At 37.7% G+C, this 25,516-nt stretch overlaps 2 non-coding genes across 2 annotated transcripts; one reads left to right on the top strand and one right to left on the bottom strand.

Moving 5' to 3' along the window:
* The first annotated feature begins 1,332 nt into the window (after nt 1-1,332).
* Nucleotides 1,333-1,436, top strand: LOC112774496 (small nucleolar RNA R71). Its single transcript, XR_003188984.1, has one exon. It is a non-coding gene; the product is annotated as a small nucleolar RNA R71 (small nucleolar RNA).
* Nucleotides 1,437-12,283: 10,847 nt separating this feature from the next.
* Nucleotides 12,284-12,391, bottom strand: LOC112773506 (small nucleolar RNA R71). Its single transcript, XR_003188053.1, has one exon. It is a non-coding gene; the product is annotated as a small nucleolar RNA R71 (small nucleolar RNA).
* Between the last annotated feature and the right edge of the window lie 13,125 nt (nt 12,392-25,516).

Below are 25,516 nucleotides of genomic sequence, written 5' to 3'. Positions count from 1 at the left end.
AGGGATGTAAAGGCCTTCAACCTTTACTAACACGTCCTCTACTTGTCCATAAGCCTGTTTTCTTGAATTGTCTGCCATCTCTAATGAGATTTTAGCAGCTTGCACCCCATAGATTCCCAGTTTCTCTATTACAGAGAGGGGCATGAGGTTTATCCCTGAACCAAGATCACACAGAGCCTTAAAGATCATGGTGCCTATGGTACAAGGTATTATGAACTTTCCAGGATCCTGTCTCTTCTGAGACAATGTCAGTTGATCCAGATCACTTAGTTCATTGGTGAACAAGGGAGGTTCATCTTCCCAAGTCTCAATACCAAATAATTTGGCATTTAGCTTCATGATTGCACCAAGAAACTTGGCAGCTTGCTCTTCAGTAACATCCTCATTCTCTTCAGAAGAGGAATACTCATCAGAGCTCATGAATGGCATAAGGAGGTTTAATGGAATCTCTATGGTCTCTAGATGAGTCTCAGATTCCTTAGGTTCCTCAGAGGGAAGCTCCTTATTGATCACTGGATGTCCCAGGAGGTCTTCCTCCTTGGGATTCACGTCCTCTCCTTCCCTTACAGGTTCAGCCATGGTGCTTATGTCAATGGCCTTGCACTCTCCTTTTGGATTCTCTTCTGTATTGCTTGGGAGAGTACTAGGAGGGATTTCAGTGATCCTTTTACTCAGCTAGCCCACTTGTGCTTCCAAATTTCTAATGGAAGACCTTGTTTCATTCATGAAACTTACAGTGGCCTTGGATAGATCAGAGACTAAGTTTGCTAAATTAGAGGTATTTTGTTCAAAGTTCTCTGTCTGTTGCTGAGTGGATGATGGAAAATGTTTATTATTGTTAAACCTGTTTCTTCCACCATTATTAAAGCCTTGTTGAGGCCTTTGATCCTTCCATGAGAGATTTGGATGATTTCTCCATGATGGATTATAGGTGTTTCCATATGGTTCACCCATGTAATTTACCTCTGCTATTGCAGGGTTCTCAGGATCATAAGCTTCTTCTTCATAAGAAGCCTCTTTGGATGCAGCTTGTATTCCAGTCAGACTCTGAGAAATCATATTGACTTGCTGAGTCAATATTTTATTCTGAGCCAGTATGGCATTCAGAGTATCAATTTCAAGAACTCCCTTCTTCATAGGCGTCCCATTACTCACAGGATTCCTCTCAGAAGTGTACATGAACTAGTTATTAGCAACCATGTCAATGAGTTCTTGAGCTTCTGCAGGCGTTTTCTTTAGGTGAATAGATCCACCTGCAGAAGTATCCAATGACATTTTTGATAGCTCAGATAAACCATCATAGAATATACCAGGATGGTCCATTCTGAAAGCATGTCAGAATGACACTTTTTGGTCAGCTGCTTGTATCTTTCCCAAGCTTCATAGAGGGATTCACCTTCTTTCTGTCTGAAGGTTTGAACATCAGCTCTAAGCTTGCTCAGCTTTTGAGGAGGAAAGAACTTGGCTAAGAAAGCCGTGACCAGCTTATCCCAAGAGTTCAGGCTGTCTTTGGGTTGAGAGTCCAACCATATTCTAGCTCTGTCTCTTATAGCAAAAGGAAAAAGCATGAGCCTGTAGACTTCAGGATCTACTCCATTAGTCTTAACAGTATCACATATCTGCAAGAATTCAGTTAAGAACTGAAAAGGATCTTCAGATGGAAGTCCATGAAACTTGCAGTTTTGCTGCATCAGAGAAACTAGCTGAGGTTTCAGCTCAAAATTGTTTGCTCCAATGGTAGGGATGGAGATGCTTCTTCCATGTAAATTGGAATTAAGTGCAGTAAAGTCACCAAGCATCCTCCTTGCATTATTATTATTTTCGGCTGCCATCTCCTCTTCCTGTTCAAAAATTTCTGAAAGGTTATCTCTGGATTGTTGTATTTTAGCTTCTCTTAGTTTTCTCTTCAGAGTCCTTTCAGGTTCTGGATCTGCTTCAACAAGAATATTCTTGTCCTTGCTCCTGCTCATATGTCAAAGAAGAGGGTACAGAAAAAATAATAATAATAATAATAGGGATCCTTTATACCACAGTATAGAGGTCCTTGTGTGAGTAGAAGAAAAGAAGAAGAAAAATCTGAACTCAGAGAGAGAGAGAAAGGGTTCGGATTTTTGGTGATGTGAGGAAGAGATGTTAGTAGATGAATAAATAAATAGAAGGAGATGAGAGAGAAGGAATTTTCGAAAATAATTTTTGAAAAAGAGTTAGTGATTTTCGAAAATAGTTTTTTGAAAAATGTTAGTAATTTTCAAAAATTAAGATTTAAAAATGAAAATAAAAAGAATTTTTGAAAAAGAGGGAAGATATTTTTGAAAATTAGAGAGAGAGAGAGTTAGTTAGGTAGTTTTGAAAAAGGTAAGAAACAAACAAAAAATTAGTTAGTTAGTTGAAACAAATTTGAAAATCAATTTTGAAAAGATAAGAAGATAGGAAGTTAGAAAAGATATTTTGAAATCAAATTTTTGAAAAAGATAAGATAAGAAGATATTTTTGAAATTAGTTTCTTTTTTTTTTGAAAAAGATTTGATTTTTAAAATCACAATTAATGACTTGATTCACAAGAAATCACAAGATATGATTCTAGAACTCAAAGTTTGAATCTTTCTTAACAAGTAAGTAACAAACTTGAAATTTTTGAATCAAAACATTAATTGTTATTGTTATTTTCGAAAATTTGATACAAAAATAAGAAAAAGATTTTTGAAAAATATTTTTAAAATTTTCAAAAATAACTAAGAAAAATGAAAAAGATTTGATTTTTTGGAAAAGATTTTAAAAAAGATAAGATTTTCAAAATGAAAATTTGATTTGACTCATAAGAAACAACTTGATTTTAAAAATTTTTTTTGAAAAAGTCAACTCAAATTTTCGAATTTATGAGAGAGAAAAAGGGAAAGATATTTTTTTTTATTTTTGAATTTTTATGATGAGAGAGAAAAACAAGAAAAATGATGCAATGCATGATAGTTATGGATCAAAACAATGAATGCATGCAAGAATGCTATGAATGTCAAGATGAACACCAAGAACACTATGAAGATCATGATGAACATCAAGAACACATTTTTGAAAAATTTTTAATGCAAAGAAAACATGCAAGACACCAAACTTAGAATTCTTTAATGCTTAGACATAAAGAATTCAGGAATGCATATGAAAAACAAGAAAAGACACAAAACATGCAAATGCAAAGATCAAACAAGAAGACTTACCAAGAACAACTTGAAGATCATGAAGAACACTATGAATGCATGAATTTTTTTCGAAAAATGCAAAATGAACATGCAATTGATACCAAACTTATAACATGACTCAAGACTCAAACAAGAAACACAAAAAATATTTTTGATTTTTATGATTTTCTAATTTTTTTGTATTTTTTCAAAAATTATTTGAAAAACAAAAATAAGGATTCCAAAATTTTTAATATGAATTCCAGGAATCTTATGCTTTTTAGTCTAAAACTCCAATCAAAGGGTTAGGCATGGCTTAATAGCCAGCCAAGCTTTAGTAAAAATATGAGTGTAATTCATTCAATTTTTTTTAAGCCAAAACCTCTGTCCAAAAGAATTTAGACATGATTTTATAGCCAGCATGCTTCAACATGCTTCATGAAACTCTAGAATTCATTCTTAAAAATTCTGAAGAAAAATATATTTTTGAAAACATTTTTATTTTAAAATTTTTTTGAAAACAAAGGAGAAATTTTTTGAAAGATTTTTGAAAACTTTTTGAAAAGAAAACGAAAAGAAAGTTACCCAATCTGAGCAACAAGATGAACCGTTAGTTGTCCAAACTCGAACAATCCCCGGCAACGGCGCCAAAAACTTGGTGCACGAAATTGTGATCTCTGGTAATGGCTCCAAAAACTTGGTGCTCTAATCTCAATTCATAAATTGTCACAACTTCGATACAACTAACCAGCAAGTGCACTGGGTCGTCCAAGTAATAAACCTTACGTGAGTAAGGGTCGATCCCACGGAGATTGTTGGTATGAAGCAAGCTATGGTCACCTTGTAAATCTCAGTCAGGCAGGTATAAAACAGTTATGGAGTTTTCGAAATCAAGTAATAAAATAAGGATAGGAACACTTATGTAATTCATTGGTGAGAGTTTCAGATAAGCGTATAGAGATGCTTTCGTTCCTCTGAACCTCTGCTTTCCTGCTATCTTCATCCAATCAGTCTTACTCCTTTCCATGGCTAGCTTTATGCAAGGGCATCACCGTTGTCAATGGTTACATCCCATCCTCTTGTGAAAATGGTCCAAATGCTCTGTCACAGCACGGCTAATCATCTGAGGTTCTCGATCATACTGGAATAGGATTTACTATCCTTTTGCGTCTGTCACTACGCCCAGCACTCGTGAGTTTGAAGTTCGTCACAGTCATTCAATCCCAGAGTCCTACTCGGAATACCACAGACAAGGTTTAGACTTTCCGGACTCTCATGAATGCCGCCATCAATCTAGCTTACACCACGAAGATTCTGATTAAGAGATCTAAGAGATACTCATTCAATCTAAGGTAGAACGGAAGTGGTTGTCAGGCACGCGTTCATGGGGAATGATGATGATTGTCACGTTCATCACATTCAGGTTGAAATACAAATGAATATCTTAGAAGCGAAATAAGATGAATTGAATAGAAAACAGTAGTACTTTGCATTAATCTTTGAGGAACAGCAGAGCTCCACACCTTAATCTATGGAGTGCAGAAACTCTACCGTTGAAAATACATAAGTGATAATGGAGTTCATTGGTCTCGGCCCCAGAGGGGAACCGGAGTAACCAAGACTGCGAATACAATGATAAAAAGTTCTATTTATAATAAACTAGTCACTAGGGTTTACAGAAGTAAGTAATTGATGCATAAATCTACTTCCGGGGCCCACTTGGTGTGTGCTTGGGCTGAGCTTGAATTCTACACGTGGAGAGGTCATTCTTGGAGTTGAACGCCAGCTTTTGTACCAGTTTGGGCGTTGAACTCCACTTTGCAACTTGTTTCTGGCGCTGGACGCCAGAATTGGGCAGAGAACTGGCGTTGAATGCCAGTTTGCGTCATCTAAACCCGGGCAAAGTATGGACTATTATATATTTCTGGAAAGCCCTGGATGTCTACTTTCCAACGCAATTAGAAGCGCGCCATTTTGAGTTTTTCAGCTCCAGAAAATCCATTTTGAGTGCAGGGAGGTCAGAATCCAACAGCATCAGCAGTCCTTCTTCAACTTCTGAATCTGATTTTTGCTCAAGTCCCTCAATTTCAGCCAGAAAATACCTGAAATCACAGAAAAACACACAAACTCATAGTAAAGTCCAGAAATATGAATTTAACATAAAAACTAATGAAAACATCCCTAAAAGTAACTAGATTCTGCTAAAAACATACTAAAAACAATGCCAAAAAGCGTATAAATTATCCGCTCATCAGTAACCATACCCAAAAAGATTTTCTAAAACCATGCAACTGCATCACCTTTTGATTTGACTTGAAATGACTTGACATCATAAAAGAGAAAGATTTGATTTTATTTAAAAATTAAAAAAGGAATTCAATTTTAAAATTTAAACCCTTTTGGACTTAAACCAAAACAACAAAAAATAAAATAAAGCAAACAGGCCAAAAAAAATCAAAACAAAACCCATGTAACATTCATATTGAGCCCAGAGGTGGTTTGTATTAAGGAAACACATTGGACCACTCATGATTTGATTTTAGAGGTTGGCCCAGATAAATCTGCACGTGCAACAGGTTCAGAACACGCTGATTGAAGGGAACGTTCTTCACTTTTCCAGAATTGTCTCATACCTGTTTATGAGACAAAAACTCCAACAAACACATCAGCAACTTTTAAACAAAGAATCATAGCTTAAAATTCCTAGACTAGTCCTAAGTATGCAAAATCTGTCCTCAGCTAGTGGTTTAGTGAAAATATCTGCCAATTACTCTTCTGATTTAACAAATTTAATGCTAATATCCCCTTTTTGAACATGTTCTCTTATTGAGTGAAATTTCACTTCAATATGTTTAGTCCTAGAGTGAAAAACTGAATTTTTAGAAATATTAATGACACTCATATTATCACACAGCAGGGGAATATTTTCAGCATTTAACTTGTAATCAGCAAGCTGTGTTTTTAACCACATAAGCTGAGAATAACAAGAAGAAGCAGCTATATACTCAGTCTCAGCAGTGGATAAAGCCACTGTAGGCTATTTCTTACTTGACCATACATTCAAGGACTTCCCAAGGAAGCAACATAAGCCTGATGTGCTCCTTCAATTAACTCTATCATCGGCAAAATCTGCATCACAATAACCAACTGCAGAAAAATCATCAATCTTAGGATACCAAAGACCGAATTGGATGTGCCATGAACATATCTAATGATCCTCTTAACTGTAGAAAGATGAGACTTTTTTGGTTTAGATTGGAATCTTGAACACATTCCAACACTTTACACAATATCGAATCTAGAGGAAGTTAAGTACATAAGAGAGCCAATCATTCCTCTATACCTAGTCTCATCAACATCTTTTTCAGTTTCTCCCTTATCTAATTTTGAACTAGGGTGCATGGGAGTTCCCATGGGTTTGGAATTTTCCATACCAAATTTCTTAACTAGTTCCTTGGCATACTTCTCTTGATGAATGAAAATACCTTTTTCAATTTGTTTAATTTGTAGCCCAATGAAAAAATTAAGTTCACCCATTATATTCATGTCAAATTCACTTGTCATGAGTTTTCCAAATTCAGTACAAAGGGAATCATTGGCTGATCCAAAAATAATGTCATCAACATATATTTAGACTAGAATGAAAGAATCTTTAGAACTCTTGATAAATAAAGTAGTGTCTGTGGTGCCTCTTTGAAAACTATTTTTCAAGAGAAAAGAGCTAAGTCTACCAAGCTCTAGGAGCTTGTCTTAAACCATAGAGAGCTTTTGATAATTTGAAAACATGGTTAGAAACCTCTTTATTTTCAAAACCAGGTGGTTGTTCCACATACACTTCTCTATCTATCACACCATTCAAAAATGCACATTTCACATCTATTTGATATAATTTAAAACCACAAAACGCAGCATAAGCTAAGAGGAGTCTTATGGTTTCCATTCGGACAACAGGGGCAAATGATTCATCAAAGTCTATTCCTTCTTCTTGGTCACATCCTTGTGCCACTAGCCTTGCTTTGTTTCTTGCAATGCTACCATCCTCTCCTAACTTGTTCCGAAATATCCACTTGGTACTGGTTACTTTCTTTCCAATTGGCCTTGGAACCAATGTCCACACTTGGTTCTTCTCAAATTCAAGAAGCTTATCCTCCATTGCCTTCACCCAAGAAGGGTTATCAAGGGCTTCCTTAACGTTTTGAGGCTCCATTTGAGAGAGAAGGGCAATGTTGGTCCCTTCACTTTCCTTTCTAGTTGAAGACCGAGTTCTAACCCCATGAGAGACGTCTCCAATAACAAATTACTCAGGATAATTCTTCAAAAATCTCCATTCACGAGGTCTGGTGGACTTGGAGGCAGATTCAGTTACCAAGGGATTCAGGGAGCTGCTAGCTTCAGAATTTCCTTCAAATTCATGAGACAAAATGGAATTGTCCCTTGAATTTTTAGCAACTACAGTTTTTGGTTCAGTTTGTCCAGAATTTACTTCTTCATGATTTTGAGCAGTTTTATTGTCCTTTTGAGCTTGATTTCCTGCATCACAGTCTTCCAAAACACTTTGCACCAAGTTAGTTGATGAGCGGATAATTTATACGCTTTTTGGCATTGTTTTTAGTATGTTTTTAGTATGATTTAGTTAGTTTTTATAATATTTTTATTAGTTTTTAATTAAAAATCACATTTATGGACTTTACTATGAGTTTGTGTGTTTTTCTGTGATTTTAGGTATTTTCTAGCCGAAATTGAGGGACTTGAGCAAAAATCAGATTCATAAGTTGAAGAAGGACTGCAGATGCTGTTAGATTCTGACCTCCCTGCATTCAAAATGGATTTTCTGGAGCTACAAAACTCCAAATGGCGCGCTCTCAATTGCGTTGGAAAGTAGACATCCAGGGCTTTCCAGTAATATATAATAGTCCATAATTTGCCTGAGTTTAGATAACGCAAATTGGTGTTGAATGCCAGTTCCATGCTGCATTCTGGAGTCAAACGCCAGAAACAGGTTGCAAAGTGGAGTTAAACGCCAGAAACACATTACAAACTGGCGTTCAACTCCAAGAATGACCTCTCCACGTGAAAGCTTCATGCTCAGCCCAAGCACACACCAAGTGGGCCCCGGAAGTGGATTTCTACATCATTTACTTACTTCTGTAAACCCTAGTAACTAGTTTAGTATAAATAGGACTTTTTACTATTGTATTTACATCTTTGGATCATCTTTGATTAGTTTTATGCTATCTTAGACTTTTGTGAGGGCTGGCCATTCGGCCATGCCTGAACATTTATCACTTGTGTATTTTCAACGGTAGAGTTTTTACACACCATAGATTAAGGTGTGGAGCTCTGCTGTTCCTCAAAGATTAATGCAAAGTACTACTGTTTTTCTATTCAACTCAACTTATTCCGCTTCTAAGATATTCATTCGCACTTCAATATGATGGATGTGATGATTGTGACAGTCATCATTATTCTCAACTTATGAACGCGTGCCTGACAACCACTTCCGTTCTACCTTAGATTGAATGGATATCTCTTGGATATCTAATACAGGGGACCGAGTCCGAGATATTAGAATCTTCGTGGTATAATTTAGAACCCATGGATGGCCATTCCTGAGATCCAAAAAGTCTAAACCTTGTCTGTGGTATTCCGAATAGGATCTGAGAAGGGATGGCTGTGACGAGCTTCAAACTCGCGAGTGCTGGACGTAGTGACAGACGCAAAAGGATCAAGGGATCCTATTCCAGTATGATCGAGAACCAACAGATGAATAGCAGTGATGTGACAGAGCATCTTGGACCATTTTCACTGAGAGGACGGGAAGTAGCCATTGACAACGGTGATGCCCTACATAAAGCTTGCCATGGAAAGGAGTAAGAAGGATTGGATGAAGACAGCATGAAAGCAGAGTTTCAGAAGGACGAAAGCATCTCTATACGCTTATCTGAAACTCTCACCAATGAATTACATAAGTATCTCTATCCTAGTTTATATTTTATGTTTATTTATATTATTAATTCACCATAATTATCTGAATCCGCCTGACTGAGATTTACAAGATGACCATAGCTTGCTTCATACCAACAATCTCCGTGGGATCGACCCTTACTCACGTAAGGTTTATTACTTGGACGACCCAGTGCACTTGCTGGTTAGTTGTACGAAGTTGTGAAACAGAATTAAGAACATGTACGTGCGTATTGAGTTTCTAACGCCGTTACCAAGGAAGGAATAATCACGAACCAAGTTTTTGGTGCCGTTGCTGGAAATTTATTTCACATTTATTTCCGGTAACAACAGTGCCATGCTTTTGGTCAGGCAACAATTTCGTGCACCAAGTTTTTGGCGCTGTTGCTGGGGATTTATTTCACATCTGTTTTCGGTAACAACAGTGCCATACTTTTCATCAGGCAACAATTTCGTGCACCAAGTTTTTGGCGCCGTTGCCGGGGATTGTTCGAGTTTGGACAACTGACGGTTCATCTTGTTGCTCAGATTAGGTAATTTTATTTTAATTTTAAGCTTTTTGTTTTTACTATTTTTATTTTTATTTTCGAAAAATATTCAAAAAAAAATTCTAATTTATGTTCTTCAGAATTTTTAAGAATGAATTCTAGTGTTTCATGAAAAATGTTGAAGCCTGGCTGGCTGTAAAGCCATGTCTAAATTCTTTTGGACTGAGGCTTCCAAACCATCATCACAAGAGCAAGCTAGTTGTTGCTAATCCACCTGCTGTTGTATGACTAATTTGTATTCTAAAGCTTGGCTGGCCATTGGCCATGTCTAATTCCTGGACCGGAGCTTTAGACTAACATTGCAAGATTCCTGGAATTCATATTAAAAATTTTGAAATCCTTTTTTTTTTTCAACATAATTTTCGAAAAATCCAAAAAAATTTATAAAATCATAAAATCAAAAATATTCTTGTGTTTCTTGTTTGAGTCTTGAGTCAAATTTTAAGTTTGGTGTCAATTGCATGTTTTTATAATTTTCTTGCAATTTTCGAAAATTCATGCATTCATAGTGTTCTTCATGATCTTCAAGTTGTTCTTGGTAATTCTTCTTGTTTGATCTTCATATTTTCTTGTTTTGTGTCTTTTCTTGTTTCTCATATGCATTTTCAATTTGTTAGTGTCTGAAGTTTGCAAATTTCTAAGTTTAGTGTCTTGCATGTTTTCTTTGCATCAAAAATTTTTCAAAAATATGTTCTTGATGTTCATCATGATCTTCAAAGTATTCTTGGTGTTTATCTTGACATTCATAGTGTTCTTGCATGCATCATGTGTTTTGATTTATAATTTTCATGTTGTGAGTCATTTTTTATGTTTTTCTCTCTCATAATTAAAAATTCAAAAATCAAAAAAATATCTTTTCCTTTTTTCTCTCAAAATTTCGAAAATTTGAATTGACTTTTTCAAAAAAATTTAAAATCTAGTTGTTTCTTATGAGTCAAATCAAATTTTCAATTTAAAAATCCTATCTTTTCAAAAACTTTTTCAAAAATTAAATCTTTTTCATTCTTCCTTTATTATTTTCAAAAATTTTAAAAAATTATTTTTCAAAATCTTTTTCTTAATTTTATTTCACAATTTCAAAATCTTTACTAAAAATTCTATCTTTTTCAAATCCTTTTCAAAAATCAAATCTTTTTTACTTTTCTTTCATAATTTTTGAAAATTTCAAATTTATTTTCAAAATCTTTTTCTTATTTCTATTTTATTTTTTTTTCAAAATTAATGCTAACAATTAATGTGATTGATTCAAAAATTTTAAGTTTGTTACTTGCCTAGTAAGAAAGATTCAACCTTTAAACTCTAGAATCATATCTTTTTAGTTTCTTGTTAGTCAAGTAATCAACTTTGATTTCAAAATCAAATCTTTTTAAATTTCTTTTTCAAATCTTTTTCAAATTAAGTTTCAATCATATCTTTTTCAAATTTAATTTCAAAATCTTTTTCTAACTTCTTATCTTTTCAAATTTAATTTTCATATCTTCTTAATATCTTTTCAATCATATCTTTTCAATTAAATCCTTTTAATCATATCTTTTTATCATATTTTTTATATCATATCTTTTTCAAAATTTTATCTTTTTTAAAAATTTGATTTTAAAATAACTTCTTATCTTTTTATCTTTTCAAAATTGATTTTCAAATCTTTTTCAATTAACTAACTAACTTTTTGTTTGTTTCTTATCTTTTTCCAAAACAACTTAACTACCTCTCCCTCTCTAATTTTCGAAAATTTCTCATCTTTTTTCAAAATTCTTTTTAATTAATTAATTGTTTCAATTTTTAATTTTAATTTTAATTTTATCTTAATTTTCGAAAATCATTAACTCCTTTTCAAAATTTATTTTTCGAAAATTTCTTCCTCTCTCATCTTATTCTATTTATTTATTTATTCATTCACTAACACATCTCCTCATCTCAAATTACTGCTCCTATCCTCACCCTTGTGTTTGGATTATCCATCCTTCTTCACTCCTATTCCCTTTCTTCTTCTACTAACAACAAGGAACCTCTTTACTGTGACATAGAGGATTCCTCTTCTTTTCTTGTTCTCTTCTCTTTCTTATGAGCAGGAACAAGGAAAAAGGCATTCTTGTTAAAGCTGATCCAGAACCTGAAAGGACTCTGAAGAGGAAACTAAGAGAAGCTAAATTACAACAATCCAGAGACAACCTTACAGAAATTTTCGAACAAGAAAAGGAGATGGCAGCTGAACCTAACAACAATAATGCAAGGAGGATGCTTGGTGATTATACTACACCTGCTTCCAAGTTTGATGGAAGAAGCATCTCAATCCCTACCATTGGAGCAAACAATTTTGAGCTAAAACCTCAATTAGTTGCTCTAATGCAACAGAACTGCAAGTTCCATGGACTTCCATCTGAAGATTCCTACCAGTTTTTAACTGAGTTCTTGCAGATCTGTGAGACTATTAAGACTAATAGAGTAGATCCTGAAGTCTACAGGCTCATGCTTTTCCCTTTTGCTGTAAGAGACAGAGCTAGAACATGGTTGGACTCACAACCTAAAGATAGCCTGAGCTCTTGGGATAAGCTGGTCACGGCCTTCTTGGCTAAGTTCTTTCCTCCTCAAAAGCTGAGCAAGCTTAGAGTGGATGTTCAGACCTTCAAGCAAAAAGATGGTGAATCCCTCTATGAAGCTTGGGAAAGATACAAGCAGATGACCAAAAGGTGTCCTCCTGACATGCTTTCAGAATGGACCATTCTGGATATATTCTATTATGGTCTGTCTAAGTTCTCCAAGATGTCACTGGACCATTCTGCAGGTAGATCCATTCACCTAAAGAAAACGCATGCAGAAGTGATGAGCGGATATTTTATACGCTTTTTGGGGTTAATTTCATATAGTTTTTAGTATATTCTAGTTAGTTTTTAGTTTATTTCCATTAGATTTTAGAAAATATTCATATTTCTGGACTTTACTATGAGTTGTGTTTTTCTGTAATTTCAGGTATTTTTCTGGCTGAAATTGAGGGAGCTGAGCAAAAATCTGATTCAGGCTGAAAAAGGACTGCTGATGCTGTTGGATTCTGACCTCCATGCACTCAAAGAGGATTTTCTGGAGCTACAGAACTCGAAATGGCGCACTTCCAATTGCGTTGGAAAGTAGACATTCAGAGCTTTCCAGAAATATATAATAGTCCATACTTTGCTCAAGGATAGACGACGTAAACTGGCATTCAACGCTAGTTCTCTGCCCAATTCTGGCGTCCAGCGCCAGAAATGGATCCAAACCTGGCGTTGAACGCCCAAAACAGCCTTATGCACGTGAATTGTTTAAGTCTCAGCCCCAGCACACACCAAGTGGGCCCCAGAAGTGGATATCTGCACCACCCATCATAGTTTACTCATTTTTTGTAAACCTAGGCTACTAGTTTAGTATTTAAACAACTTTTAGAGACTTATTTTGTATCTCATGACATTTTAGATCTGAATTTTGTACTCTTTGACGGCATGAGTCTCTAAACTCCATTGTTGGGGGTGAGGAGTTCTGCTGTGTCTCAATGAATTAATGCAAGTATTTCTGTTTTCCATTCAAACATGCGTGTTCCTATCTAAGATATCCATTCGCGCCTAACTATGGAGAAGGTGATGATCAGTGACACTCATCACCTTCCTCAATTCATGAACGTGTGTCTGACAATCACCTCCGTTCTACATCAGATTGAATGAATATCTCTTAGATTCCTTAATCAGAATCTCCGTGGTATAAGCTAGACTGATGGCGGCATTCATGAGAATCCAGAAAGTCTAAACCTTGTATGTGGTATTCTGAGTAGGATTCAGGGATTGAATGACTGTGACGAGCTTCAAACTCGCGAGTGCTGGGCGTAGTGACAGATGAAAAAGGAGGGTGAATCCTATTCCAGCATGATCGAGAACCTCAGATGATTAGCCGTGCTGTGACAGAGCATTTGGACCATTTTCACAAGAGGAGGGGATGTAACCATTGACAACGGTGATGCCCCAACACACAGCTTGCCATAGAAGGACGTGCGTGCGTGAATCAGAGGACAGAGGAAAGCAGAGATTCAGAGGACAAAGCATCTCCAAAACTCCAACATATTCTCCATTACTGCATATCAAGTAACCTTTAACCCATGCTCTATTGTTTATTTGCAATTCAACTTATAAATACAATTGACTTCCTGACTAAGAATTGCAAGATAACCATAGATTGCTTCAAACCAACAATCTCCGTGGGATTCGACCCTTACTCACGTAAGGTATTACTTGGACGACCCAGTGCACTTGCTGGTTAGTGGTACGAGTTGTAAAAAGTGTGATTCACAATTCGTGCACCAAGTTTTTGGCGCCGTTGCCGGGGATTGTTCGTGTTTGAACAACTGATGGTTTATTTTGTTGTTTAGATTAGGAAAATTTTTCTTTTTGGTTTAGAGTCTTTTATTATTGTTCTTGGTTAAAAATATCCTTCTTCAAAACAAGTGTTACATTTACTGCCCAAGTCCGTGGCAGTTTGGTACACTCTTTTTAAAAAAAATCTTTTTCAAAAATAATATTTTCTCTATTAAATTTTGTGCCAAACTTTAAGTTTGGTGTTTTCTTGTTGATCTTCCTTTGATTTTCGAAAATTTTGGTTTGGTTTTCTAAAAATTTTAAGTTTGGTGTTCCTTCTTCATGTTCTTGTGTTCTTGTGAGTCTTCAAAGTGTTCTTGAGTTTTCCTTGTGTCTTGATCTTAAAATTTTTAAGTTTGGTGTTCCTTGGTGTTTTCCCTCCAAAATTTTCAAAAACAAGGAGCATTAGATCTAAAAATTTTAAATCTTGAGCTATCTTATTGTTTTTCTCTCTCCTCTTTAAATTCAAAAATATCTTTTCTCTCTATTCTAAAGCAAATTTTCAAAATTTTCCTTTAAAATTCAGATTTTTATTTCAAAATTTAAAACCTTTTTCAAAATCATCATATCCTTTTCAAGACATCCTAACCACTTTCTCTCTCCTCATTTTTTCGAAAATTTTCAACCATTTTTATTTATTTTATTTTAATTTATTTCATTTTCGAAATAAATAAATAAATAAATAATTTTTTTTATTTTACATCATCTCCCTTTCTCCATTATGGATCTAAGTGGAAATGAACAGTCCAGGAGGACTCTGGGGTCATATGCTAACCCCTCTACTGCTTCATATGGGAGTAGTATCTGCATACCCTCCATTGGAGTTAGTAGTTTCGAGTTGAATCCTCAGCTCATTATCATGGTGCAGCAAAGTTGCCAGTATTCCGGTCTTCCACAGGAAGAACCTACAGAGTTTCTGGCACAGTTTCTACAGATTGCTGACACAGTACATGATAAAGAAATAGATCAGGATGTCTACAGACTATTACTGTTTCCATTTGCTGTAAAAGATCAAGCTAAGAGGTGGTTGAATAACCAACCTAAGGCCAGCATAAGGACATGGAAACAGCTGACAGAAAAATTCCTGAATCAATACTTTCCCCCAAAACGGATGACACAGCTAAGGCTGGACATCCAAGGCTTTAAACAAGGAGATAGTGAATCTCTTTATGATGCCTGGGAGAGATACAGAGAGATGCTACGAAAATGCCCCTCTGAAATGTTTTCAGAGTGGGTTCAGTTAGACATCTTCTATTATGGGCTTGCAGAAGGAGCTCAGATATCTCTAGATTATTCAGCTAGTGGATCTATCCACATGAGAAAGACAATTGAAGAGGCTCAAGAGCTCATTGATACAGTTGTCAGGAATCAGCATCTGTACCTAAGCAGTGACCCTTCCATGAAAGAAGAGGTTAAAATAGTAACTGCTGAACTCAGTCCTGTAGAACAAGCTACTGAATTCAATCAGCAATTGGATTTTCTAACAAAGCAGTTAGCCAAATTCAAGGACAAACTACAAGAGACAAGGATGGCTAATATAAATATGGAAGAACAATTGAAGCAAACAAAGCAGCAGCTGTCAAAAACTCCAGAAAGAGGAGCAGGATAAGCAATTTGCTCGCTTTGCAGATTACCTCAGGACTCTTGAAATAAAGATTCCATTTGCAGAAGCACTTGAGCAAATACCTTCTTATGCCAAGTTCATGAAAGAGATCTTGAGTCATAAAAAGGATTGGAGAGAAACAGAAAGAGTTCTCCTCACTGAAGAATGCAGTGCAGTCATTCTGAAAAGCTTTCCTGAGAAGCTTAAAGACCCTGGGAGTTTTCTGATACCATGCATATTAGAAGGGCAATGCACCAAGACAGCTTTATGCGATCTTGGGGCAAGCATCAACCTAATACCTGCATCCACTATCAGAAAGCTTGGCTTAACTGAAGAAGTTAAACTAACCCGAATATGTCTCCAACTTGCTGATGGCTCCACTAAATACCCATCAGGCGTGATTGAAGACATGATTGTCAGAGTTGGGCCATTCACCTTTCCCACTGACTTTGTTGTGCTGGAAATGGAGGAGCACAAGAGTGCTACTCTCATTCTAGGAAGACCCTTCCTAGCAACTGGACGATCCCTCATTGATGTCCAACAGGGGGAAATAACCCTGAGAGTCAATGATGATGAGTTTAAGTTGAACGCTGTCAAAGCCATGCAGCATCCTGACACATCAAAAGACTGCATGAAAGTTGATCTTATTGACTCTTTGGTAGAAGAGATCAACATGGCTGAGAGTCTCGAATCAGAGTTGGAAAACATCTTTAAAGATGTTCAGCCTGATTTAGAGGATTCAGAGGACATGAAAGAGCCTCTGAAAAATCTTCTGGAAGAAGAAAAACCTCCTAAACCCGAGCTCAAGCCATTACCACCATTCTTAAAATATGCATTTCTGGGAGAAGGTGACACTTTTCCAGTGATCATAAGCTCTGCCTTAAATTCACAGGAAGAAGAAGCACTTATTCAAGTGCTAAGGACACACAAGACAGCTCTTGGGTGGTCCATAGGTGACCTTAAGGGCATAAGCCCAGCTAGATGCATGCACAAAATCTTATTGGAAGACAATGCCAAACCAGTGGTTCAACCACAGAGACGGCTAAATCCAGCCATGAAGGAAGTGGTGCAGAAAGAGGTCACCAAATTACTAGAGGCTGGGATTATTTATCCTATTTCTGATAGCCCCTGGGTGAGCCCTGTCCAAGTCGTCCCAAAAAAGGGAGGCATGACAGTGATTCATAATGAAAAAATGAACTGGTTCCTACGAGAACAATTACAGGGTGGCACATGTGTATTGACTACAGAAGGCTCAATACAGCCACCAGAAAGGATCATTTTCCTTTACCATTCATAGACCAGATGCTAGAAAGACTAGCAGGTCATGATTATTACTGCTTTTTGGATGGCTACTCAGGCTATAACCAGATTGCAGTAGATCCTTAAGATCAAGAGAAAACAGCATTCACATGTCCATCTGGAGTGTTTGCTTATAGAAGGATGTCATTTGGGCTGTGTAATGTGCCTGCAACCTTCCAGAGATGCATGCTCTCTATTTTCTCTGATATGGTAGAAAAATTTCTGGAAGTCTTCATGGATGACTTCTCAGTATATGGAGACTCATTCAGCTCCTGTCTTGATCACCTGAAACTTGTTCTGAAAAGATGCCAAGAGACCAACCTAGTTTTAAACTGGGAAAAATGTCACTTCATGGTGACTGAAGGGATTGTTCTTGGGCATAAAATCTCAAACAAAGGAATAGAGGTGGATCAAGCAAAAATAGAGGTATTTGAAAAATTACCACCACCTGCCAATGTTAAGGCAATCAGAAGCTTTCTGGGGCATGCAGGATTCTATAGGAGGTTTATAAAGGATTTTTCAAAAATTGCAAAACCTCTAAGCAATCTGCTAGCTGCTGACACGCCATTTGTGTTTGACACAGAGTGCCTGCAGGCGTTTGAAACGCTGAAAGCTAAGCTGGTCACAGCACCAGTTATTTCTGCACCAGACTGGACATTACCATTTGAGCTAATGTGTGATGCCAGTGATCACGCCATTGGTGCAGTGTTGGGACAGAGGCATGACAAGCTTCTGCACGTCATTTATTACGCTAGTCGCGTTCTAAATGATGCCCAGAAAAATTACACAACCACAGAAAAAGAATTACTTGCAGTGGTTTACGCCATTGACAAGTTCAGATCATACTTAGTAGGATCAAAAGTGATTGTGTATACTGATCATGCTGCTCTTAAATATCTACTCAAAAAGCAGGATTCAAAACCCAGGCTCATCAGATGGGTGTTGCTTCTGCAAGAGTTTGATATAGAAATAAGAGACAGAAAAGGGACAGAGAACCAAGTGGCTGATCATCTGTCCCAGATAGAGCCAGTAGAGGGGACGCCCCTCCCCTCTCTTGAGATCTCTGAGACTTTTCCGAATGAGCATTTATTTGCCATTGAGGAAACACCATGGTTTGCCGATATTGCAAACTATAAAGCTGCAAGGTTCATACCCAAGGAGTACAACAGGATACAAAAGAAGAAATTAATTACTGATGCAAAGTACTACTTGTGGGATGAACCCTATCTCTTTAAGAGATGTGCAGACGGAATAATCCGTAGGTGTGTGCCTAGAGAAGAAGCACAGAAGATCCTGTGGCATTGCCATAGATCTCAATATGGAGGCCATTTCGGAGGTGAGCGAACAGCCACCAAGGTCCTCCAATGTGTCTTCTATTGGCCCACACTCTATAAAGATTCCCGAGAGTTTGTACGTAACTGTGACAGTTGCCAAAGAGCTGGTAATCTGCCTCATGGTTACGCCATGCCTCAACAAGGAATCTTGGAAATTGACTTCATGGGACCCTTCCCACCATCATACTCAAACACTTATATTCTGGTGGCAGTTGACTATGTATCAAAATGGGTTGAGGCCATTGCCACACCCACCAATGATAATGAAACAGTGCTGAAGTTCCTCCAGAAACATATCTTTAGCAGGTTTGGTGTCCCTAGAGTACTCATCAGTGATGAGGGCACTCACTTCTGCAATAAACAACTTTACTCTGCCATGGTTCGGTATGGAATTCGCCATAAGGTGGCTACTCCATATCATCCACAAACTAATGGGAAAGCTGAAGTCTCTAACAGAGAATTAAAGAGAATCCTAGAATGGACAGTAAGTACCCGTAGAAAGGATTGGGCGCGGAGCTTGGATGATGCTCTGTGGGCTTACAGAACAGCATTCAAGACCCCTATAGGGACCTCTCCATACCAACTTGTGTATGGTAAGGCATGTCACCTGCCCGTGGAACTGGAACATAAAGCCTACTGGGCAACCAGATTCCTAAACTTTGATGCCAAATTAGCAGGAGAAAAAAGATTGCTCCAGCTAAATGAGCTAGAGGAATTCAGATTCATAGCTTTCGAAAATGCCAAGCTTTATAAAGAGAAATAAAAAAAGTGGCATGACAGAAAACTGTCATCTAGAATCTTTGAGCCAGGACAGAAGGTTCTGCTGTTCAACTCTAGACTCAGGCTATTCCCCAGGAAAATGAAATCCCGGTGGAGGGGACCATACGTGATTACAAGTGTATCACCATATGGTTATGTGGAGCTTCAAGATATTTATTCTGATAAGAGGTTCATCGTCAATGGACAAATAATCAAGCACTATCTTGAAGGCAACGTTGAGCAAGAGTGCTCAAGGCTGAAGCTAGACTAAAAGCTCAGCAAGGTCCAGCTAAAGACAATAAAGAAGCGCTTGCTGTGAGGCAACCCAGCCATGGGGCATCAATCCTCTAAGCATTTTGCCCTATTTCTATTTTTATTTTTATTTGTTTATATAGAGTTCATTGATAACAAGGTAAAGAATCAATTGCATAAGTTCACAGGGTTACAGAAGGAATCTGCACACAAAATAGAGAAAAAGAGCTCACTGGCAAGAAAACGCCAGTAAGAGCCTATTTTGGGCGTTCAGCGCCCAAAAGGGGCAGCCAGTGGGCGCTGAACGCCAGTAAGGATAGCAATCTGGCGTTCAACGCCAGAAAAGGGCAACAACTGGGCGTTGAACGCCCAGGAGAGCAGCATTTGGGCGTTGAACGCCCAAAACAGGCAGTGTTTGGGCGTTCAAACGCCAGGATAGTGGGGAGGAGGTAAAAATCATTCTTCTTCATATTTTTTCATTCTAATTTTAAAATTCCATGTTCTTAATTCATGATTTCTTGCATAAACATGTTAAGAACCTTGATTTCAAAAATCCCTCTTTAAAAAAAAATTATCAAATGTATCTTAATCCATAAGCACCAAGCCTCTTTGCAAATTCAATCCAACTCTTTTCAAATCCTATTTTCAAAACAAATCTAATTTTTTTCCAACTAATATCTTTTTCAAATCTCCACATTATCTTTTTCAAAATCCAGATTTATCTTTTTCAAAAATTTTTCAAATCTTTTCAATTTTAAACTATATCCTCTCTTATCATATCTTCTATCTTATCTTTTCCAAATCAATCTTTTTATCATATCTTTATCTCTTTTTTCGAAAACCCACCCTCCCTCCCTTTAAATTTGGGTTCGGCCTCCCTCCCATTCCATCAACAATTACACCTAGCTCTCCTTCTATCCCTCTCCTTTCTTTTCTTTTGCTTGAGGACAAGCAAACCTCTAAGTTTGGTGTATTTATCCGCGATCACTAAGATCATGGCTCCTAAAGGAAAACAACCCACTCCAAGAGGCAAGAAAGAGAGCGTTCCAAAACCACTTTAGAATCAAGGGAAGTTCTTATCTAAAGAACATTCAGATCATTATAACAAAATAATGAGTCTGAGATCAGTGATCCCGGAAGTTAGATTCGATCTGAAAGAAGATGAATATCCGGAGATCCAGGAGCAAATTTGAATCAGGAACTGGGAAGTCCTAGCTAATTCTGAAATGAAAGTGGGAAGGAATATGGTCCAGGAGTTCTATGCTAATATGTGGCAGACTGACAAGCAAAAACTATCTGGAACTGCTTTCTATGAATATCGGACCATGGTCAGAGGAAAGATTGTTCATACCACCCCTGACAAGATCAGAGAGATCTTAAAGCTACCTCAGCTGAAAGATGATCCAGACTCCTTCAACAGGAGAATGATAAGAACAGACAGGGGCCTGGATAAGATTCTAGAGGACATATGTATCCCTGGAGCCAGGTGGACCACTAACACAAAGGGTGTCCCAAATCAACTCAAGAGAGAAGATCTCAAACCAGTCGCCAGAGGATGGCTGGACTTCATTGGGCATTCTCTGTTGCCTACTAGCAACCGTTCTGAAGTCACCATTAAAAGAGCAGTGATGATCCATTGCATCATGATGGGAAAAGAAGTGGAAGTTCATCAGCTAATCTCAGCTGAACTCTACAAAATTGCTAAACAAAATTCTAAAGAGGCCAGGTTGGCTTATCCAAGCGTGATTTTTCTGCTCTACAAGGACGCCGGAGTAAGGATGGGAATAACTGAGTATATCCCAGTTGAGAAACCAATCACCAAAGCATCAATGGAAAAACAACAAGCACAGGATGACCCCACCAAGAAGAAAACACAGGAATTTCTCCCAGAAATCCCTCAATCTGAATACTGGGAGTATCTTGAGACGTCTGTTACCAAGATACGGGAAGCTATGGAACAAATAATAAAAGAACAGAAGGAACACAGTCAAATTCTTACCTATATGTTTAAAGAACAAGAGGAGCAAGGGCGTGACTTAAGGGAATTGAAGCACCAGAAGTTATCTCTTGAAGGACCAAGCACCCCAAGCACCCCACGGATCAGAGGAACACCCATTTCCCAGAACAAAGGTTGTTAAATTCCAATTTCTACTTTAACTCTGTGATAGTGTCATTAGAGAAGTTCACCTTAGGAGTCATATAGTAGTAATTAGTATCTATTTTGATTTTATCTCCAATTAAGCCATAGGTTATTTTTCTCATCATCAGCAAACATGAATAAAATAGTAGATCTTTTAAATAAGAGGCAATAAAATTTCGAGTTTTAATAAGAGAAATTCTAATTAGTTACATGTGGTGGCAATACTTTCTGTCTTCTGAATGAATGCTTGAACAGTGCATATGTCTTTTGAATTTGTTGTTTAAGACTGTTAAATATGTTGGCTCTTGAAAGAATGATGAACATGAGACATGTTATTGATAATCTGAAAAATCATAAAAATGATTCTTGAAGCAAGAAAAAGCAGCAAAAAAAAAAGCCAATAGCCCTTAAAACCAAAAGGCAAGGGTAATCAAAAGGATCTCAAGGCTTTGAGCATCGGTGGATAGGAGGGCCTAAGGGAATAAAATCCTGGCCTAAGCGGCTAAACCGAGCTGTCCCTAATCATGTGCTTGTGGCGTGAAGGTGTCAAGTGAAAACTTGAGACTGAGCGGTTAAAGTCAAGGTCCAAAGCAGAAAGAAGAGTGTGCTTAAGAACTCTGGACACCTCTAATTGGGGACTTTAGCAAAGCTGAGTCACAATCTAAAAGGTTCACCCAATTATGTGTCTGTGGCATTTATGTATCCGGTGGTAATACTGGAAAACAAAGTGCTTAGGGCCACGGCCAAGACTCATGAAATAGCTGTGTTCAGGAATCATCATAGTGAAATAGGAGAATCAATAACACTATCTGAATTCTAAGTTCCTATAGATGCCAATCACTCTGAGCTTCAATGGATAAAGTGAGATGCCAGAACTGTTCGGAAGCAAAAAGCTACTAGTCCCGCTCATCTAATTAGAATCTGAGCTTCACTCAAAAACTCTGAGATATTATTGCTTCTCAACCTATTAGTCTCCTATTTTATTTGTCTAGTTGCTTGAGGACAAGCAACAATTTAAGTTTGGTGTTGTGATGAGCGGATATTTTATACGCTTTTTGGGGTTAATTTCATATAGTTTTTAGTATATTCTAGTTAGTTTTTAGTTTATTTCCATTAGATTTTAGGAAATATTCATATTTCTGGACTTTACTATGAGTTTGTGTTTTTTTCTGTGATTTCAGGTATTTTCTGGCTAAAATTGAGGGACTTGAGCAAAAATCAGATTCAGAGGTTGAAGAAGGACTGCAGATGCTGTTGGATTCTGACCTCCTTGCACTCAAAGTGGATATTCTGGAGTTACAGAATTCGAAATAGCGCGCTTCCAATTGCGTTGGAAAGTAGACATCCAGAGCTTTCCAGCAATATATAATAGTCCATACTTTGCTCAAGGATAGACGACGTAAACTGGAATTCAACGCCAGTTCTCTGCCCAATTCTGGCGTCCAGCGCCAGAAAAGGATTAAAAGTTGGAGTTCAACGCCAGAAATGGATCCAAACCTGGCGTTGAACGCCCAAAACAGCCTTATGCACATGAATTGTTTAAGTCTCATCCCCAGCACACACCAAGTGGGCCCCAGAAGTAGATCTCTGCACCACCCATCATAGTTTACTCATTTTTTGTAAACCTAGGCTACTAGTTTAGTATTTAAACAACTTTTAGAGACTTATTTTGTATCTCATGACATTTTAGATCTGAACTTTGTACTCTTTGACGGCATGAGTCATTAAACTCCATTATTGGGGGTGAGGAGCTCTGCTGTGTCTCGATGAATTAATGCAAGTATTTCTGTTTTCCATTCAAACATGCGTGTTCCTATCTAAGATATCCATTCGCGCCTAACTATAGAGAAGGTGATGATCAGTGACACTCATCACCTTCCTCAATTCATGAACGTGTGTCTGACAATCACCTCCGTTCTACATCAGATTGAATGAATATCTCTTAGATTCCTTAATCAGAATCTCCGTGGTATAAGCTAGACTGATGGCGGCATTCATGAGAATCTGGAAAGTCTAAACCTTATCTGTGGTATTCCGAGTAGGATTCAGGGATTGAATGACTGTGACGAGCTTCAAACTCGCGAGTGCTGGGCGTAGTGACAGACGCAAAAGGAGGGTGAATCCTATTCCAGCATGATCGGGAACCTCAGATGATTAGCCGTGCTGTGACAGAGCATTTGGACCATTTTCACAAGAGGAAGGGATGTAACCATTGACAACGGTGATGCCCCAACACACAGCTTGCCATAGAAGGACGTGCGTACGTGAATCAGAGGACAGAGGAAAGCAGAGATTCAGAGGACATAGCATCTCCAAAACTCCAACATATTCTCCATTACTGCATATCAAGTAACCTTTAACCCATGCTCTATTGTTTATTCGCAATTCAACTGATAAATACAATTGACTTCCTGACTAAGAATTGCAAGATAACCATAGATTGCTTCAAACCAACAATCTCCGTGGGATTCGACCCTTACTCACGTAAGGTATTACTTGGACGACCCAATGCACTTGCTGGTTAGTGGTATGAGTTGTAAAAAGTGTGATTCACAATTCGTGCACCAAGAAGCTCAAGAACTCATTGACATGGTTGCATAATAACCAGTTCATGTACACTTCTGAAAGGAGTCCTGTGAGTAATGGGACACCTATGAAGAAGGGAGTTCTTGAAATTGATACTCTGAATGCCATATTGGCTCAGAATAAAATATTGACTCAGCAAGTCATTATGATTTCTCAGAGTCTGAATGGAATGCAAGCAGCATCCAACAGTACTCAAGAGGCATCTTCTGAAGAAGAAGCTTATGATCCTGAGAACCATATGGAAACACCTATAATCCATCATGGAGAAACCATCCAAATTTCTCATGGAAGGATCAACAAAAGCCTCAACAAGGTTTTAATAATGGTGGAAGAAACAGGCTCAGCAATAGCAAGCCTTTTCCATCATCTTCTTAGCAACAGACAGAGAATTCTGAACAAAATACCTCTAATTTAGCAAACTTAGTCTCTGATCTGTCCAAGGCCACTTTAAGTTTCATGAGTGAAACAAGGTCCTCCATAAGAAATCTGGAGGCACAAGTGGGCCAGCTGAGTAAGAAAATCACTGAAACACCTCCTAGTACTCTCCCAAGCAATACAGAAGAGAATCCAAAGAGAGAGTGCAAGGCCATTGATATAACAATCATGGCCGAACCTACGGGGGAGGAAGAGGACGTGAATCCTAGTGAGGAAGACCTCCTGGGACGTCCGGTGATCAATAAGGAGTTTCCCTCTGAGGAACCAAAGGAATCTGAGGCTCATCTAAAGACCATAGAGATTCCAATGAACCTCCTTATGGCATTCATGAGCTCTGATGAGTATTCTTCTTCTGAAGAGAATGAAGATGTTACTGAAGAGCAAGTTGCCAAGTACCTTGGTGCAATCATGAAGCTGAATGCCAAATTATTTGGTAATGAGACTTGGGAAGATAAACCTCCCTTGCTCACCAATGAACTGAGTGATCTGGATCAACTGACATTACCTCAGAAGAAACAGGATCCTGGAAAGTTCTTAATACCTTGTACCATAGGCACCATGACCTTTGAGAAGGCTCTATGTGACCTTGGGTCAGGGATAAACCTCATTCCCCTCTCTGTAATGGAGAAACTGGGAATCTTTGAAGTACAGGCTGCCAATATCTCACTAGAGATGGCAGACAACTCAAGAAAATAGGCTTATGGACAGGTAGAGCACGTGTTAGTAAAGGTTGAAGGCCTTTACATCCCTGCTGATTTCATAATCTTAGACACTGGGAAGGATGAGGATGAATCCATCATCCTTGGAAGACCCTTCCTAGCCACAGCAAGAGCTGTGATTGATGTGGACAGAGGAGAATTGATCCTTCAACTGAATGAGGACACCCTTGTGTTTAAAACTCAAGGTTCTCCTTCTGTAACCATGGAGAGGAAGCATGAAAAGCTTCTCTCAGTACAGAGTCAAACAAAGCCCCCACAATCAAACTCTAAGTTTGGTGTTGAATCCCCACATCCAAACTCTAAGTTTGGTGTTGGGAGTCTATAAAATTGA

The sequence above is a fragment of the Arachis hypogaea genome, chromosome 18, assembly GCF_003086295.3.
Source record: "Arachis hypogaea cultivar Tifrunner chromosome 18, arahy.Tifrunner.gnm2.J5K5, whole genome shotgun sequence".
Lineage (NCBI taxonomy): Eukaryota > Viridiplantae > Streptophyta > Magnoliopsida > Fabales > Fabaceae > Arachis > Arachis hypogaea.
This window is presented reverse-complemented; position numbering and strand designations above follow the sequence as displayed.